This window comes from Bactrocera dorsalis, chromosome 1, assembly GCF_023373825.1.
Source record: "Bactrocera dorsalis isolate Fly_Bdor chromosome 1, ASM2337382v1, whole genome shotgun sequence".
Lineage (NCBI taxonomy): Eukaryota > Metazoa > Arthropoda > Insecta > Diptera > Tephritidae > Bactrocera > Bactrocera dorsalis.
The window spans coordinates 62,256,740-62,275,715 of record NC_064303.1 but is presented as its reverse complement, the minus strand read 5'-3'; the positions used below and the strand labels follow the sequence as shown (position 1 = coordinate 62,275,715).

Sequence of the window (18,976 nt, the reverse complement as noted above, 5' to 3'; positions counted from 1 at the left end):
TGTATTTACAGACTTTGAACATATTCGGCATTTGCTACTACTGTTGCCTTTTAGTATTAAATCTTCGGGAAAATAATAGTTCAGCCAAGATCTGCTTAACCATTTTCTTGCGCTGCCCTATGAGCTCGAATTGTGTTTCAGCAAATATAATTTCTATGTATGATCACTTTCACTGAAAAGATGTCCGTACCATCTTTTAGACGGAATGTTTACGTTTGGGGTTAAGGATTTTCTATGCATTAGTTGATTTGACCAACACTGGTAGATCAAGTATGCGTTAACTAGCCATCATTAATGACTTCCTGCAGTGTTTTTAGTAATAGACTCTACGAGCAACGCAAAATGAAATTACCTGTCTGCTTTTTGACCAAATATTATAACAGGTCTGTTTTGACTGGCTTTCGCTTTTTGTTCAGCGATGAGGCCTCATTATCTGGTGTTCTATAGCAATTTACGGGGTGAAGAGCAACCAGAAGCCGTCTCTATAGAATGCCCATGACTCCGAAAAATCACTGTGCATGGTTGGTACGCAGTCGGAGCTTGCCTCCATTTCAATTCCTACCATATTCATGTGCTGTCTGGACGCAGCGCGTACGGTGACATGGTTTTCCTTTCCTGGTTCGATGCTAAAATTTTTGCGTTGAAGCTTTCTATTAGAGACTTCCATCGTTTGATTTTTGCGTTTGGGTTTTTATCAGAAACTGGCGAACGTGCCACACAGGCTGGTGGTCAGTGTAGCCATATTTAACTGGTTACACCGTACATAGTTCCTCAAGAAATGAGCCCATACGATCGCCAAGAGTTCTCTTTTATTTAGACTATTTGTGCCAAATGTCTCTTCTCTATCAGCAACTATTCTTGAGACAACATTTCCGAAGAATGGGTTTTTTTCTCTTGTGAAAAATTGGACGGCCCCCAAGCCCCCTTGAGGATGCATCGGTTGTTTAAGTCAAAAGGTTAGTGAAGTCGGGATATGCTAACGTGACATCTTCTGATGCCAGAATTTTTCTCTAAGTTTTTTAAATGCATCTTTACCTTCTGGTGCTAGTTGAATTTTAATATTTTTTGACGATTGGCACTTAAACTTTGCCATTTTCGTCCCTTATAGCATTATCAGTCAGAGGTTTTTGCAAGCTGGCAAAAATCTTTAATGAAACATCGATAGTAGCTAGCCAATCCAAGAAAGGAAACGTAGTCATCGAAGAGTGGTTCTGCTCATAAACATTTAATTCCATTGACTTTATCGGGGCTGTTTTTCACACCTCCCCTTGAGACAACAAATCCTAGGTATTCTACCTCAGGTCTTGAAGAATTTCGATTTTTATCGGACGGATATTCTCATATTTGCTTCATAGAGACTCCGCAGCACCCATTCGATATCTTTCAATGTAATTGTGCCGGTTTTTGAATAGACAATTACGTCGTCAACGTAAACGTGGCAGGTTTTTGCCAATTTGCTCCCTGAGGACATCGTCCTTGCTCTCTGGAAGATGCTTGGGCGTTTCTTACGCCCAAAAGGTAAACGACAAAATTCGTATTGTCTCGTTTGTTAACGGAGAAAGCTTTTCTTGGCTGTCTCCACTTTCCGCTAACTCGATTCTGGTGAAACACAGATTTTAAGATCGATGGTGGTTAAAATATTGTGCCCTTTTTTTTTGTTTTACCATACATGCATGGCATAGGGTGTATTTATCTTCGTAACTGTGACCGCACTTTCGTTCACCTTTTTCACAAGACTTTTCTTCCTTATTTCCACAGGCTTCGTGTTTTTTTTTTTCTACTCCCTTCTTATCATACGACCCAAATTGGGTTATTTAAGGGGACCACTTGAGGGTCGAATCGCATACCATTTTACGAGAAGTTTTCACCACATTCTTTGTTTACAAAGTCGGCTACACCCATAGGATATGTAAAGTCACGAGTAACTTCATGTTTTTTTTTCTGTTTGTTCACTTTTAGTCACCAAGGGTAGTGACTTTAGGGTCACCACCGTATTTTATCAGCATTTTGATATTACAAAATTGCTCACGAATTTGTTTTCTTCACTTTTTTGTCGGTAAAGTTTGTACATTTTTACATTCATGGAACAAGAGCTTTTTGTTCAGCTGTTTATTGTACTCGTACGGCTTTTTGGTGCGTTTACCACGTTGAGCCAAATCGAGCCAATATGCCGTTTTCCAATGTTTTTTTTATATTTGGTAGTATTTAAAGAAATCTGCAGTTACGCCATAACATCTTAATTTTACACTTGTTTTGTTACAGGACTTTTTTTTGCCACGTAGTCACCGTCCAAAGATTCTATAATTGTGTGGAGCTTTCACAATTTCCTTATTTTTTAGCTCAGGTATTGGCTTGATTCCACTAGTTTATCTTATAGCTCCGTGTCCACTAATTTTTTTTTTTTTCTTTAACCTTTGTTTTTTCACTTAGCCACTTTTTTGTTTGAATAGAGTTTTTCACAAAGTTATAAAAGATGTTATTCAATTGCTCCTCCTCGATTGATCTTCAGTTTCATCTTCGGCTTCCTGATTATAAGTTACCTCATTAATTTTTCTTGATTTAAGGTATTTTGCGTTGCATTTGGTCCAGTAACCCTATCTGAATCGGCCTGTCGTTTTCCCTGCTGTAATAAAATCTTGCGAACATACCGGCACTGTCTACTGTTACTTTGGATTCGGATTGGATTGGTATTGATGGTTCTCTGTTGATGGTTCCCTCGCCAATATTACATTTTGTCTTAGTCTTGAAAAAAAAGAGGCCGGCGCCGTCCGCCCATTCCTTTTGGGGGTCACTTGTTTCTGGTGTCCTCGTGTAGTCCTAGTATGGTTGTGACTATGCGGTGTGGGATCATTTGTAAAATGCGGTTTTTTTTTTTTTTTTTTTTTTTTTGTTTATTCCTACTTTATAGAGGAAGCATCGAATAGAGTTGCGAAGGACTTTAAGCTAAACCTAACTACCTTTCCCTATTTGACTCAAGACTCTCCCTAATGCCAGAGCGCTAGATAAGGTATTACTTCATGGGCGAGTGTCAAGACATTTTACATAAAGGTCTCCTCTATAACACGGCCTGACGCCTATAAAAACTGCTGTAAAGCGTCCGCTCTATATTTTATCGCAAATTGATTCTGATACTTGACCCACTTGGGTCATTAAATGCAGTTTTATTCGTTAGGAGCAGTTTCTAACTTTTTCAACCTTATGTTTCGAAACCGAAGCACAGATAGGAAAAACGACGTGTGGATAATTGCTGTTCAATTAAATATCGGTCGCTTGTCTGCGTACGTTTTGAAATTTGTATAGGTAGCTCTGAAGCACCCATGCCCCTATTGCCGTCGGAAATTCCAGGTCCCCATGTGAAGGATGCCAAAATGGCATCAGCAGAAGCTTTTATTTATTCCTAATTATGCCACTTCTTGGTAGTGTCCATAGATGCTCTTCTTTCTCTGGTAACTCTCTTTTGAATTCATAATTGGCACTGATAGCTCATATAATCTGATTTGTCTCGTCACCCTGGATTCTATGGTAATGATTTTACCAGATCAAGATGGTTCGTCACACCGTACGTTCGTTATTCTTATTGCTGTGAGTCTATGCACCGCATTTATTGTTTGGCATATGGTCAATTTTAGTTTATTAGTGCCGTGTATCCATACGTTATAGTATAACCTCGAAAGTCTGTCTTTGTTGCGATTAGAGCGCTCGGACGGCTGCTTGAACCACTGCGGTTACCTGATTTGAATCCATTCTTGATAAGGCGTTATAAATCTGTAGTTTGCTTTATAATTCTTTCTAAGTGCTGCTTGAATTTCAGTTCTGGAGTCACTCATAAACTTACCCCTAAATATTTCAACTTGTGGTTCTTATAGTCGAATCAATCAATCACACTCTTTTGTTGATAGGGCTAGATAATTTTCAGTTATTTTTACAATTTTCTTCACAAATGGTGTTTCTAAACCTCTGTTTTGTGCTCAGCCAGTTACAAACTCTTGGAAGAATCACACCATATGGCTAGATAATTTCTATTTATTACAATTTTCTTCACATTTTATGATTAGCTTCTTACCTATGTTCTAAAATAAAATTCCTTTCCGTCTACTTTGCGATTAGTTTTTAATTCAAAGGAAATTATATGTTTTTTTATTCTTAATGGAGCACTCTACTTACAATATTCGAAACATGATTAGATTCCATAAACTGCTTTTTGATGATCCTAAAACGGATCCTTGGAGTCCTTGTAATAGGATTGTAGCGATTCTTTGTGAGTACCTTGGGTCCTTTGAAGTCATTAAAGGCACTCCACCGCAAAATACCTTATTTTTACTTTCTGGAGGGGAATCCTTCCGTATCTTCTTTACCCGGTATGGGCGCCATTATTTTAGGCACTTGTGTAAAGCTTTATTCCAGGCTCGATCAGAACTAACTTTTTTTGTAAAACATTCTTATTCTTTTCCACCTAAGCCTAAGCCGTCCTTTCACTGCCGCGCTGCCGTCGTCGCTGCCGTCGTCGCTGTCGTTGCTATGTCTTGTCAAATGATGTCAGCGAATCCACGAATTACGCCGACTTGCGGTAGTGTGAGTCGTTATTATGTTTCGTATATTTGCGTGCGCCAGCATACACAGAGGTCTACGGTAGGTTCATCTGGTGAGTATCGCTTGTTGGTTTTGGATCATAACTCGGGCCGTTGGTCATGGATTGGTGTAGTGTTAATGTTCAGCATTGCCTGAAAAGGATGTTAGGCAGACAATGCTTGACCTGGTATTTTGTGGTTGCGTTTCCGAGTTAACTTATACAATATCAAACTGCTTTGTTGTTACGGTTTTTTTGGCTCGGCCATAATTCTACCGAAAATAAAACCAGTGGGGGTGATACCGAAAAGCATCTTCGTTTCGTTGCTCATCGATTAGTACGGTTTCATCTGTTCTTTTTTTGACCGTAATTTTGGTCAGACCGCAATTTAAAAAAAAATTTTGTGTGTTTGAATTTTAACCATACATATATGTATATAAAAGATAGGGGTATATATAGGATACGAAACGTACCACTCACATTGATTTCCAAAGCCAGTTTTTTTGAATAGTATTTGTGTGAGTGAATGTGCCTGAATTTGCTTGTGCCTGTGCTTGTGCCTGTTGTTCCTCTCCCCTGTCCTTTTGGTGCTGGCGTAGTTGGTGTGTTTCCTTGTTCCTCTTTTGTCTCGTTTTGAGTTTCGCTGAAATGTGAAATTTCTTGGCTGTCTCCACTTTTTCCGTCTGCGCACCACAACTTTGTCACCTAATTTTTTCCCCTTTTTTTTTTTGTTTTACCATACATGCATGTGAGTGTGTATGTATTGTGTCTGTATGTAACGTTTAGCACCGCACTTTCGTTCACCTTTTTCACACTTTTGTTTCCTTTGTTTCCACAGGCTTTCGTTTTGTTTTTTTTTTTTTTTCTTCTTTTATATACTTTTTTTTTCTCACCAACGGCTTTTTAGTTGTCACCACTTTATTTTAATCGCATATTTTACAGTTTTCACCAATTTTTTTTTTTTTTTTTTGTACCGGTAACTTTGTTTTTTTTTTTGTTTTTCAGCTTTTGTCACCAACGGCTTTTTAATTTGTCACCACCGTATTTTATCAGCATTTTTATTAACAGTTTTCTCCAATTTTTTTTTTTTTTTGTACCGGTAACTTTGTATTTTTTTTGTTTTTGTTTTTCAGCTTTTGTCACCAACGGCTTTTTTAGTTGTCACCACCGTTTCCAAAGAATATGTTACTGTTTTCACAATTTTTCCGTTTTTTTTTCACTTAGTCACCGCTGGTTTCCCAATATTTCCGTATTTTAATTTATTTTAACTTGTTTTTCTCTATTTTTTTTTTCCACGTAGTGCTGCGTCGCAGTGATTCTTTCTTGGAGCTTTCACAATTTTCTCATTTTTTTCACTTTAGTTACTCCATTCCAGGGCAAGTTTGTGCTTATAGCTTGCAATGCAATTTTTGCACAGCATGCAATTTGGCGTATTAGTGCATGCTTTTGACACATTTGTTTTTCCCGAGCTTAGCCACTTTTTTTGTGTGCAAAGAGAGTTTTGTCACAAACACTGCTATTTAAGCGCCATGTGGCCTGGATGGAAACATCTGTACAACGGGAGATAGGCGAGAGGAGGCGATAATCGACCCCCGATCTTTACTTTGCCTATTTTAAAGGGCAGTCTAGCGTCTTGAACCCGCAGGCATTGACTGTTATTTATTGTTATTTCTTGTGTCATATTAATTTTTTATATTTTTTTTGAATTGCGCGTCACCACAGATCTCTTCGGGGGTGGTTATCTCGTCCAGGTCCATTGCAATTATAGTTGACGTTATGCTTTTTGGCGAACACTCCAACCTCCTCTAGCACTCACTTTTTTGGATGCTTGGATTTGACAAAAATTGATGTGTGTTGAATTCTAGTAGCGGTCTCCTTTGAACCGTATATGCGCACGGATTTGGAGAAAAAGTGTCCTCAAGGCGCACGTATCGCACTTAATTTTCTTGAGAATGTCCGCATATGATCCTCCGTCCTTTTGGTTATAATAATGGCGTCTGGTTGAGAATGGGGGTGTAGTGTGGGATGAAATGTGATGCGCATGATGCCCATGTGTTGAGTATGGTGTGTAGGTGTGGGGTGTAGATGTTTTATATTAAGAGGGGGGCGCAGAAGCCCATTTAACCAGTAGCTAAAAACATTTTTAAAGGTTCTCGTGTTTTCCACTTGAATTTATTTACGACGTTTATAACATTTAAGCCTTGTTCTTTTAAATCTGCGATAATATCACTAATGCTACACGAATGGTGGAGATTTTTAATCATAACCTTTATTGGGCGCATTTGTTTGTCTTAAAAGAAATACCATGAAGCTCCCGCGATATATTATATGATTATTGTACAACGGACTATTCGTAAGTAATGGTGAGTTAGTTTGCCAATAATTAGTAAAAATAAATACATACATACATATGTGGCAACTACCAGATGAAACGTTTACCAATTTCGGTGTTTACTTTTAGGCTAATCTAGTACAGGCAGAGAATGTATATTAAGACAGAGAATGTTTATCACAGAGAAGGTTCACGCAGAGAACGTATATCATAGACAGAGAACGTTTATTATAGAGAAGGCAGAAAACGTATAATATAGACAGAGAAGGACGTAAAAATATTTTTTGATAACTCGGTCGAGATGAGGGAGTTTTACCACTGCCAGCTCGGCAATAGAAATTTTAACATTTTCGCTTAAACAGAGCTGAGCGTGGAATAAAAATTATTCTCAAAACTATATATTGCTCTAATAGACGTATGTATGTTCGCTCTTTTGCTTATATTTTTATACGTTTATATGCAAACATATGTATGTATGTATTCAAATGAATTCCTTTTGTGCATATTTATGAATACAGATGCAATTGAATAAAATTAATTTTTCAAAGCAATATTATAATGTCAAAATAATATATACAATATTTAATGTCAAAATAAGGCCAATTTTTTAATTATTTATTGTATTATATAAATTTATACTTCATTACATATGTATATTACAAACTATAATAATATATTAAAAAAAATTAAATATATTAAAATAGTGACGCGTTTATCAATTAAAACTTATGTACGCTTTCGCGAATTCAAATCATATCATCACTTATCAGTAATAGCAAGTGCGCGCTGCTCATATGTACATACATATATGTGCGTATGACATTGGCACAAATAACGCATACAAAAAACCTAAATACTTGTGTGCATATGCGTACATATGTAAATATGTCAACCCCAAAAACTACAAACATTGCTTTACAAAAACCACAATCGTTTGAAATAGCATCATACATAGTTATATGCGTACACATGTAAACATGTGCGTATGGCATTCACACACAACATACATACTTATATGCGTTCACGTGTAGATAAGTATGCCATCCGCAAAAATTACAAATATTGTTCTACAAAAACAACAATCGTTTCAAGTACCATCAGCAGCGTCACCAGTCAATTAGCATGACAGCCAAACAATCGATGCCCAAATTTCTAGAAAAACACACAACAACAACTTTTCCATTCATGAACGCGAGCGCACTTTCAACAGGCAAACTCCCTTTATTCATAAAAACAAACTCCATTACATCTCCCCGAGCATGCCTTTGCCAACAAGCGTCTTTGCGTGACAATGGCAAAAGCTAAAAATCATGAATTGAACAACATTCTGATGCAAACTCGCAAAACGCAGAAAAACACGTAGTGACAAAAGTGGCAACATAGCAGTTGTCGATTTATAATATTGTATCTGTCAATTCTAAAATATTTTTCCGTAGCTCGCAAAAATCAGCGTCGATATGTATGCACGCTCATACATCTTCATACATATTTACGCAGGTTTGTTGCTGAAGCTGTTACAGTGGCAAGGGAAGCGGTGACAATCGGCGATCGTTCGCTTATTTTTTCGGCAAAGCTCGGATTTTCTACCAACACAATGTTGTCGTCTCGTCGGTCCTTCGACACATTGACTTTTAGACAAGCGTGGCTCTCCATGTCAACGGAGATTTCGCATGAAGCATTCTGTGTACATTTGTATGTATTTACATACAGATATTGCATGTAGACAAATTTACAAACATTATTCGTATGGTCTGTCATGTATGTATACACATACATACATTATATAAGTTATCGACTTGTATTGTACAAGTCTAAAAAAAAGATTTTTTCGTTGGTCGCAAGACCTTTATTGAATCACCAAAACATTAATACTAAAAACTTAATTCTACTTATTCTCTCTTAAATATACCCTATTTCTACCTGTGTCAGCAATTGGTGTTGGTCGGCGCATGCCGGATGTTGTTGCAAGTGTTTTATTTTGCTAATTCCTTTTTTAGGTCGATCCAGAATTTTGATCGGCGCATGCCGGATATTGCGCTGCTGATATTGACAATTTTGCTGAGCGCGCGTCTGGGCTATTTCCCAGTTTTTTGTAATTGTTGACTTAGCGCAATAGCGTTGGTGCCAGCTTTGGTTTCAACTTAACTGGTGCTAACTCTTCCGCCGCCAAAAACGAACGTCCTCGTTTGTTTGGATTAAAAAACTGGGCTTGTGGGTTCTGTTAAGTAAGGCATTTCGGGTGTTGCGACTTTTTTAATATCGGCCTCATTGGCGTTCGGATTGTAGCTCGATAGCTCTGGTTCTGCCTTGAAATTTATTTTCATGATTAACTTGATAATCCAACCTGCTATGAAGATAATGCTAGTGATCGTTAGCGAAAAATTTGTTACTAGGGCTGCTGTGTGGGTTGTTTTCAATGCGCCCAACCGCTTGGTGTTATTAATGTGAAGTTCTTTCAACATTTCTAAGCTTAAAATTTCTTCTTCCTTGTTTGAGGGGATATTTGATTGCAGTATAGCAGGCAGGGGTTTGCTGGTTAGTATCTCGTTAAAAGAGTATTTCTGGTTGTCGATTATAACCGTGGAATTGCACTGCATATGATCCTTCAAGGGTTATTTTTTGGTTGTCAATTTGAATTGCACCTTTGTACTGGTTTAGTAGAATTATTCCAGGTGAGATGTTTTCAACTGAAGGGATGTGCTGATTGTTGACTAATGTGCACTCTGCTGGTTTGCTCTTGAGTAGTTGTGGGACACAGGTAGTGTTACTAATGTCTATAATGTTCCTATGATTACAAATTCTAATATTGTTGTTTTCTTTACATTTTAGTTTAATGGCAAATATTTTATTATCATTACAAGTTATAATGTCCTCGAAAGGGATTTTATTAATATATTTTTCCTTTTTTATTGGTTTAATTAGAATTGATTCACAGATTTCTTCATTTGTTAATGGTATGCTTACTATGTAAAATAACATTGTGTTATTTGAAGCTATTTTTACATTTGCTAGTTCTAATGACTCTTCAACATTATTTAATGTAAGATTATTCTTTAAAATTACAGATTTAACTAATTCTAATTCTTCGTTTGATAGAATATATGAATTTACAATTCCGGCTTTAGCCCAATGAATCGCATAATCTATATTGATAATTTCTTCCTTTATAACTCTAAGTTTGTATTTTAATTCTATAGCAACATTGTGCGGTATGTCTTCGCTAGATTGAACGGATTTCAAAATTTTATTTGAAACGGCTGTTATCTTATTTATCCTATCAAAAACTATTTTATTTATTGTTACTTGAATGTTGTTTTTGTCTACTATGTTATTTATTTGGCTCTCCAGTGTAACTAGGTCATCATGATCGGGATTTCCCGCGATCCATTTCCATACTTTTCCTATCGTGTCTATAGACTTCTTAAATCTTTTTGGTTTAAGTCTATTTAGATAAGTTTGTGCTAGATTTAATTCATTAATTAGGATGGGTAAAAGGGGGTTTGCATTTTGTCATGCATCTAGATCAACTTTGTGTATTATCCTATGGGTCCCAGTTTGAATTTTCGTCAGTCCTGTGTCAAATGTTGCTAGTTGTGAGTTCGTATAGTCTACAATTTTAAAGTCTTCGTACACTAAATGTACGAGAAGTCTGAAAAAAATTATACGTTTATAAGGAAATATAAAGATTATTAGTGTTTCTAGGTCTTGATGTTACTTTTACGTACTGTCCGTCCTTTTTCAGTTATTACTACGCTAGATTTGTCTTCCTTTACTATTTCTTTCCTATATCTAGCGGTAAGTTTGGATCCTAATCGTTTATTTATCCTGACGTAAATTATGTCACCAGGGGAATATGTTTTTATGGGTTGTCTTGTTTTGTTATGAGTTTCTAAGTCCTTCGCTTGTCTTTTCCTAAGTATGTTTATGTTTTCTCTGCGTGAGTTTTCGTATTGTTCGGGGCCTATTGAAACTCGTCTGCCGAAAAATGTCTCTATCGGTCGTTTCCCTGTTGCGGAGTGTATAGAGTAGTTGTATTCATATGTGGATCTATCTAAAAGTTCTTGGAACGAGCGATGAGTTTGTTCTGTTTTAAGGCAACGCATGATCTCGGATAGTGTGGAATGAAATCTTTCCACTTGACCGTTGACTGTACTTGTGTAGGGGGGTGTTTTAAATATTTCAATTCCAAGTTGATCTTCAACCATGAATTGAATGGAAGCTGAGTTTAGCGATTTCTCGTTGTCGATGACTATACTCCGAAAGAAAAGATTATTTCTCGTAGTGGTTCTCTAATGTCTTCTATTGCTTTTGATCTTATTAATTTAACTTTAGCGTATTTTGAAAATTTGTCTAATGCCGTTAAGACCAGGTGTTTTTCTGTAGTATAGATATCTATTTGAACTATTTCACCGGGATATTGGGGAATTGGGGTTTCGAATAATTTCGGTTTGTTGGGATGACGATCATATTTATGTTCCTTACATACTTTGTACTGCTTAATAATATTTTCTATTTTTGCTTTCATTTTGGGGAAGTAGACTTTTTGTATGAGTTGTTTCTTATTTTCATCTCTATTTCTGTGTGCTCGTTTGTGTTCTTTCAAAATTTCTTCGTTTTGGGCGTCTTCGTTTATTAAGTCTTCTACTTTTGTTTGGGTATAGCGGATTTTATAATTGGAAAAATGTAGGGGGTAGACCTCTTGGATTTTTCCCATTATTTCTTCGGAGGTAATTATGCCATTTATGACTGAAGGGTTTAGGTAACGTTTTAATAATGCCACTAGGTTGTCCATTGAAAAATTGGGTTTAGTAATTAAATGTCTATGGTAGGTCGGGAATGGTATTTTAAACTGATAGCAGTCTTCTTCTCCTAAAGAGATCCAAAGTTGATTTTTGAAGGCGTTTATGGGTCCTTCCACAGATGGGATTAGATTGTGAGATGAGCTTTCATCGGAGTGGGTAGCAACTGATAATGAATTTAATTCAAATGGTCTAGATAAAGTGTCTGCAACTACATTCGATTTTCCGGGCTTGTATCTTAATTCATAGTTATACTCTTCGAGTATTGCTTTCCAACGTTTTAGCTTTGAATTGTTATTTTTATTACTTAGGGCATATGTAAGGGGCTGGTGGTCAGTGTGTATTACCACTTTTGCTGTACCGTATAGGTAGTTCCTAAAGGAGTTGAGTGCCCAAATTATGGCAAGCATTCTTTTCTCATTTACGGCGTAATTTTCTTCTGCTTTGTTCAATGTTCTTGAAATGAAAGTAATTGGTTTGCTATTTTGCTTCAGGACCGCGCCTATGTCATATTTTGAGGCATCTGTAGTCAGGTTGAATTCTTTGCTGTAATCGGGATATTGCAGAATTACGTCTTTAGATGTCAACGTGTTCTTGATTTTATTGAATGCTGCCTTTGCTTCTTCATTTAATTGTATTTGGATTTTTTTTGAACTGCTCTTAGACATTCTTCCTTCTTCACCTCGAAGTAAGGATGTTAACGGCTTTGCTAGCTTAATAATCTTTGATAAATCGTCTATAATAACCAGATAAGCCTAAGAATGATCTTAAGTCTTTGATCGTCAGAGGATAGGGGAAGTTGGCTATTGCTTGTACTTTGGATGCGTTTGTTGGAATTCCATAGGAGGATACTACAAATCCTAAGAACTCGACTTGTTTTTTAAAGAATTCGCATTTGTCGACTTGCACTTTCATGTTTGCTTTTGTAAGGGTGTCAAAAATTGTATCTATATGCCCGTAGTGTTCTTTTTCGTCTTTGCTAAATATAATAATGTCATCTATATATACATAGCATATCCGTCCTATATGTTCCCTTAGTATGTCGTCCAATGTCCGTTGGAAAATAGACGGGGCATTCTTCAAACCAAATGGCACTCATATTTTCCATTGTTCACTGAAAAAGCTGTCTTTTCCACGTCAGATTCCTTAAGTGGAATTTGATGGAAACCGCTTTTTAAGTGAATTACAGAGAAAATTCGGTTTTCTCCTAGTTGAGAGAGAACCTCATTTATTTCTGGTATTGGGTACCTATCTGCAATTGTGACCGTATTAAGTTTTCTGTAATCGATAACCATTCGGAACTTTTTTTCGCCTGAAGCGTCGTTCTTTTTGGGTACGATCCAGACAGGTGAGTTGTAGGGTGACCTTGATTTTCGGATGATTCCGTCTTCCAATAATTTGTTTACTTGGTCTACCACCTCTTGTTTAAGGCTGGTAGGGTATGGGTAAGATTTTGAATATATGGGCGTGTCGGGAATTGTTCGTATTTCTGCTACTACTATTGTTGTGTATGTAAGTTTTTCATTCGGTTCTGAGAATAGGTTGCGGTGTATTCGTGTTAGCTGGCTTATTTCGTCTTTACCTATTGTTGTAGGATGTTCGTCTCGAATATGTATTGTATTAACATTCTGTATACTAAATTGTCTTAGATAGATTCTTTTTGTGCTTGCTATGACCATGAAATTTTCTCTTGTGTGTATGACTGCTGAAAGTTCTTTTAGACTATCGTTTCCTAATATAGCATGGAAAGTCTTAAATGTGGGTAGTAGAAAGAATTTGAGTCTGCAGTTCTCCAAGTTGAAAAGATTTAAAAATGTGTGTTGTGTAATTTTTATTTTTCCTCCAACTGAGTTGGCGAAAAAGGGGTTATCGTTTTCTTTTGCGTTTTTAACTAGACCGGATTGGATATAGTTTTTGTTAGATCCTGTATCCACCAATATGTTAAGTATTTTGCCGCTCTTCGTTTTGTATCGAAAGTAGGGCAACGAGAGTGGTTATAGGAGTTTTGTTGTTGGTAGCTATTGTGTGGATTCGAATTTGAATTTTGATATTGCTGGGAGCTATGGGGACTCAAATTTGGTTGGCGATAAGTTTGCTGAGGGTGAAGTATATGGGCTAATTCGGGATAGAATCTTGATTCGGGAAATCGTGAGTTTAATGGTTGTACCTGCCTTGCCATGGGGGGTTGTTGTCTAGGAATGAAAGAGTTGAAACTTTGATGTCTGGGGACTGATGGTGCATTTATCACTTGGTTGTTGGCATGTTGTGCTCTAAAGCTTTGATTTTCCAGCTTTAGACAAAGGTGTAGTGCCTCTGGTAAAGTCTTGGGTTCTTTTATACCCAGAAGCCTCGGGAGGTCACCGGAAAGTCCTCTCACAAAGGTATCCAGGGCCTTGGCACGGTAGTTGTCCGTTAGTAGATGGACTGCCTCCTCGCCAATTTCCATGCATCCTATTTTCTGATAAAATTCGTTTATAGAGCTCCTTCCCTGAATAAGGCACGTCATTTGATATTCTAGAGCGCCTATGTCGCGTTTATCGGCATAGTGGGTGGTCAGACAACGGGAGATGGCTGTCCAATCCAAGGGGGTGTTATATGATTCTAACGCTATGTCCGCTTTTCCAACAATTTTGTTCCGGATTACATTTAGAATTCCGAACAATTTTGGGGTGCCCTTTGAGGGTTCATATATCTTTATAATTCGCTCGACACTTTTTTCCAAGAGCTGAACTCAGAGACGTTTCTTGAGAATTCTCTCAAGGATCGTACGACATCTGGGACTTTATCCATTTCAGCCATATTGTTCCTATATTGCTGTTCTATGGTCTGATCTTTTATAATAGGGTTATTGTTATTACCTAGAGTAGTCCTGACTAGCTCTGGTCCACTGGCTTCTATAGCCTGGGAAACCATAGCTCGTATCATGTTTGCCAAGTCTGGGGAAATTTGTTGGGCAGGTGGGGGAGTTGTGTTATTCCCTAACACGGGTGGTCTGATCAAATTATTCGGATTTGCCATTTTCTTTTCTTGTTATTATCTGCTTTTTATTTTTTATAATTATTTTATCCCTTTAGATTTTTGTTTAGTTGATAAATCACTGGAGGGTCCCTTGGGTGGTAAATCGCAGTGTTTTTTTTTATGTTATAAGCTGGAGGGTCCCCCCGAGGGTGGTGAATCGCAGCCTCAGTAATATTTAATTTTATAGGCTGTACAAGCCAATTTGTTATTTCTAGACTTTAGCTATGTACCTATTTTCCAAAAACTTCCTTTATTTAAAAATTTTTTTGCTACTTATTTTTCTTTGTTTAAATTTTCCACTATTTTCTATTTTTTCACAAAAACTTTTCTTTATTTAAATTTTTCACTTTTCTGACGTATATCTAAATTCCTTCTCTAACTGCTTATATTTCATTAAATTTAATTAAGAATAGGGTTTATATGGTATAATTAGTACTTATAATCTATTTTCTTACATTAGTAGCAGCTGCATTGTTGATAGATATGCCGGTAAGTGTGCTGATATCCTTTTTTCTTTACGGTACTCGGGAACACTTGCTCACTCTTTGTTGTTTTACTCCTTTATTTGTTTTTGGCACTTTATTATGGCAAATTTTTTTAATGTCTTTAGTTTGTGGCACTTTATTGTTGCACGTTAAAAGAAAGGGTCTTTATTTATTTCTGACACTTTCAACGCTCTTAACACTTTGAACGACTAGACTCCGCCGAGCTTATTTGACTCGGGCGCCAGTTATCGACTTGTATTGTACAAGTCTAAAAAAAAGATTTTTTCGTTGGTCGCAAGACCTTTATTGAATCACCAAAACATTAATACTAAAAACTTAATTCTACTTATTCTCTCTTAAATATACCCTATTTCTACCTGTGTCAGCAATTGGTGTTGGTCGGCGCATGCCGGATGTTGTTGCAAGTGTTTTATTTTGCTTATTCCTTTTTTAGGTCGATCCAGAATTTCGATCGGCGCATGCTGGATATTGCGCTGCTGCTATTGACAATTTTGCTGAGCGCGCGCTTGGGCTATTTCCCAGTTCTTTGTAATTGTTGACTTAGCGCAATAGTGTTGGTGTCAGCTTTGGTTTCAACTTAGCTGGTGCTAACTTATACATATGAATGACCACATGTGCAACCGCTTGATCTTTTAAGAACTTGTAATGTAAATGTGTAAATTTGAAACGAATCACCATAAACCTAAATTAATTATTTGGGTAATAATACAAACTAGACTTCTGCGTGAATGTACCCATATCTAGCTTAACAGACCTATAAAGTAGTGTAGTGTTCTTAAAAATACTGCACTCATTCTTTGCTGTACAGTATACCTCTTAGTGCAGAAGTAGGTAACACAGTATTTTTATTGTTCTCACTTAGAGTGAGAACAGTATATGGTTGTATTCTTCGTGAGTGAGTACTAAATTTTTCTACGCTGTATGTACAGTAAGCGAAATTATACGGACAGCTTCCCTGTGCTATTATACAACTGTGCAGATGAGTTCAGTATTATTCAACACGTGCGTAAACATGGACGGTAGAGAAAACGACGCTCATACAATGAACGCACAAGAAAATGCACAAGAAAGCTACTGTCCAACTCGTTGGAATACGATTTTTAACCTACTTAAGTCGGTTAAGTTAAACTGGATGGAAATTTCCCAGATTTCGATGGAAAAAAAGAAATATCTAGAATTCAAGACATTAGCGGACTAGTAAAACTTCTTGCTCCTTTTGAAGCTTGTTCGAAAAAGCTGGAGGGTAGCAATTATCTAACATTGCATTTGACTATTCCACACATTAATAACCTAAAAAAAAAATAGCCACTCCGAAAGACAGTGACATCGAAATTGTACAAAAATGCAAATTTTTACTTCTAAAATATTTAGATTCCCTAGTTCATGCCAGTTTAAAAAAATTTCATAACATTACCCTATTTTTATCTAAACCCATAAATAAATTGACAAAATTCACAGATTTAGAAAAGGAACAGGGTGTCAAAGGCATTGAAGACATGATGATAGCTATTAATATAAATAGCCCAAATGATGATATTGAAAAATTAATTAAACCCACACAGGAAATAGATAATATTTTTGCAAATTATTCCCAACCTATTCAGAGCACTAACATTATATCCTATATTCAAGATGAAATTCAGACGTATAAAAATGTTAATAAAGCTTAAGTGAGGATTTTGATGTTCTGCAGTGGTGGTCAATTAACAAAGATCGTTTTCCGTTGCTCTACCAAATTAGCTGCAATATATTAGCAGCTCCGGCGAGCAGTGCAGCATCTGAAAGGGTTTTTTTTTTTGTAGCAAAAAATTTAATTAGCGAAAAACGCTCAAAACTTACCACCACTGAAGACTTGGTAAACAAAATAATGTTTCTCCATTTCAATAATAATTAATTAAATATAGAATCTTTTGTAGCATAAAATAATTAATATAATTACTTTGAATTTAAATATTATTAGTTGCTAAGCTCAATGTTTTATAATAAATACATTTTCAACGAAAAAATAAAACCAATGTTTTTTATCTTATTCTTGCATATGGCATACCAGTCGTGAAGTTTCTCTCACTGTACAGTAAGTAAACTGCACACTAAAACACTGTATAGTGCGTTGACTGCACACCAATTTTGCTGTACTCATTAACAGCTGTAAAACTATGGAGTGTGTGGAAACACTGCCTGTCAATACAGTCAATATTTCCCTACTCACTCACACTCAATTATACTGTGTAGAAAAATAAGTGTGCCCACTTCTAGAATAAGTATTTCATTTGCCGTTATGGGTGCATTCATGCAGAAGTCTAAAACACACTCTCTTATTTTCGTTGGGATAACTCACATTTTGGTCGATATATGCGCTACAAAGTCACCCGGAAGTTCGAAAATCTTTATACAATATTAAGTATATGGAGGCTAAGGGAAGTATCATAAGAGAAAGATTTTCCCTTAATTTCAGTTATATATACATATATCACATATTGACCAACATTTTCGATCAAAAGTCAACTATAGGTACCGGAATCTAAAAGCTCGTTCGTACCATTTCCGTGTAAAATTTAATGGAGAGTAAGCGGGGTACCCAGAAAATTTTGTTTTTGTAGCTTAAGTGGTTTAGGAGAGATCCACATACATTACACGCTCACTCAAAAAAAAAATTCCACAGGTGTCCCTTGCTTCTGCAATCTGAATTACAGCTTTATATCTTAATTTAGTAATTAGTTATGGCACCTTATATGTTTTTGGTTAATGGCGATTTGTGGACGTGTCAGTGATCCGATTACGCCCATCTACGAACTCGAAATTTTTTGTGTACCAGGGAACCCACATACCAAGTCACATCGCGATATCTTTATTTTTACTTAAGTTACAGCTTGCACGGACGGATGAATGGACACATAGACAGTCAACCGGATTTCAACTTTTCTCGTTATAACGGGTGATTTTTTTGAGGTTAGGATTTTCATGCATTAGTATTTGACAGATCACGTGGGATTTCAGACATGGTGTCAAAGAGAAAGATGCTCAGTATGCTTTGACATTTCATCATGAATAGACTTACTAACGAGCAACGCTTGCAAATCATTGAATTTTATTACCAAAATCAGTGTTCGGTTCGAAAATTTTTTATCGACAAATTTTGTTCAGCGATGAGGCTCATTTCTGGTTGAATGGCTACGTAAATAAGCAAAATTGCCGCATTTGGGGTGAAGAGCAACCAGAAGCCGTTCAAGAACTGCCCATGCATCCCGAAAAATGCACTGTTTGGTGTGGTTTGTACGCTGGTGGAATCATTGGACCGTATTTTTTCAAAGATGCTGTTGGACGCAACGTTACGGTGAATGGCGATCGCTATCGTTCGATGCTAACAAACTTTTTGTTGCCAAAAATGGAAGAACTGAACTTGGTTGACATGTGGTTTCAACAAGATGGCGCTACATGCCACACAGCTCGCGATTCTATGGCCATTTTGAGGGAAAACTTCGGACAACAATTCATCTCAAGAAATGGACCCGTAAGTTGGCCACCAAGACCATGCGATTTAACGCCTTTAGACTATTTTTTGTGGGGCTACGTCAAGTCTAAAGTCTACAGAAATAAGCCAGCAACTATTCCAGCTTTGGAAGACAACATTTCCGAAGAAATTCGGGCTATTCCGGCCGAAATGCTCGAAAAAGTTGCCCAAAATTGGACTTTCCGAATGGACCACCTAAGACGCAGCCGCGGTCAACATTTAAATGAAATTATCTTCAAAAAG

The 18,976-nt window shown here is 36.8% G+C and overlaps 1 protein-coding gene across 1 annotated transcript in view; it reads left to right on the top strand.

Moving 5' to 3' along the window:
• The window catches only part of LOC125780372 (uncharacterized), a 155,650-nt gene that overhangs the window by 66,370 nt on the left and 70,304 nt on the right, over positions 1-18,976 (top strand). The gene's annotated exons all lie outside the window — the stretch shown is intronic.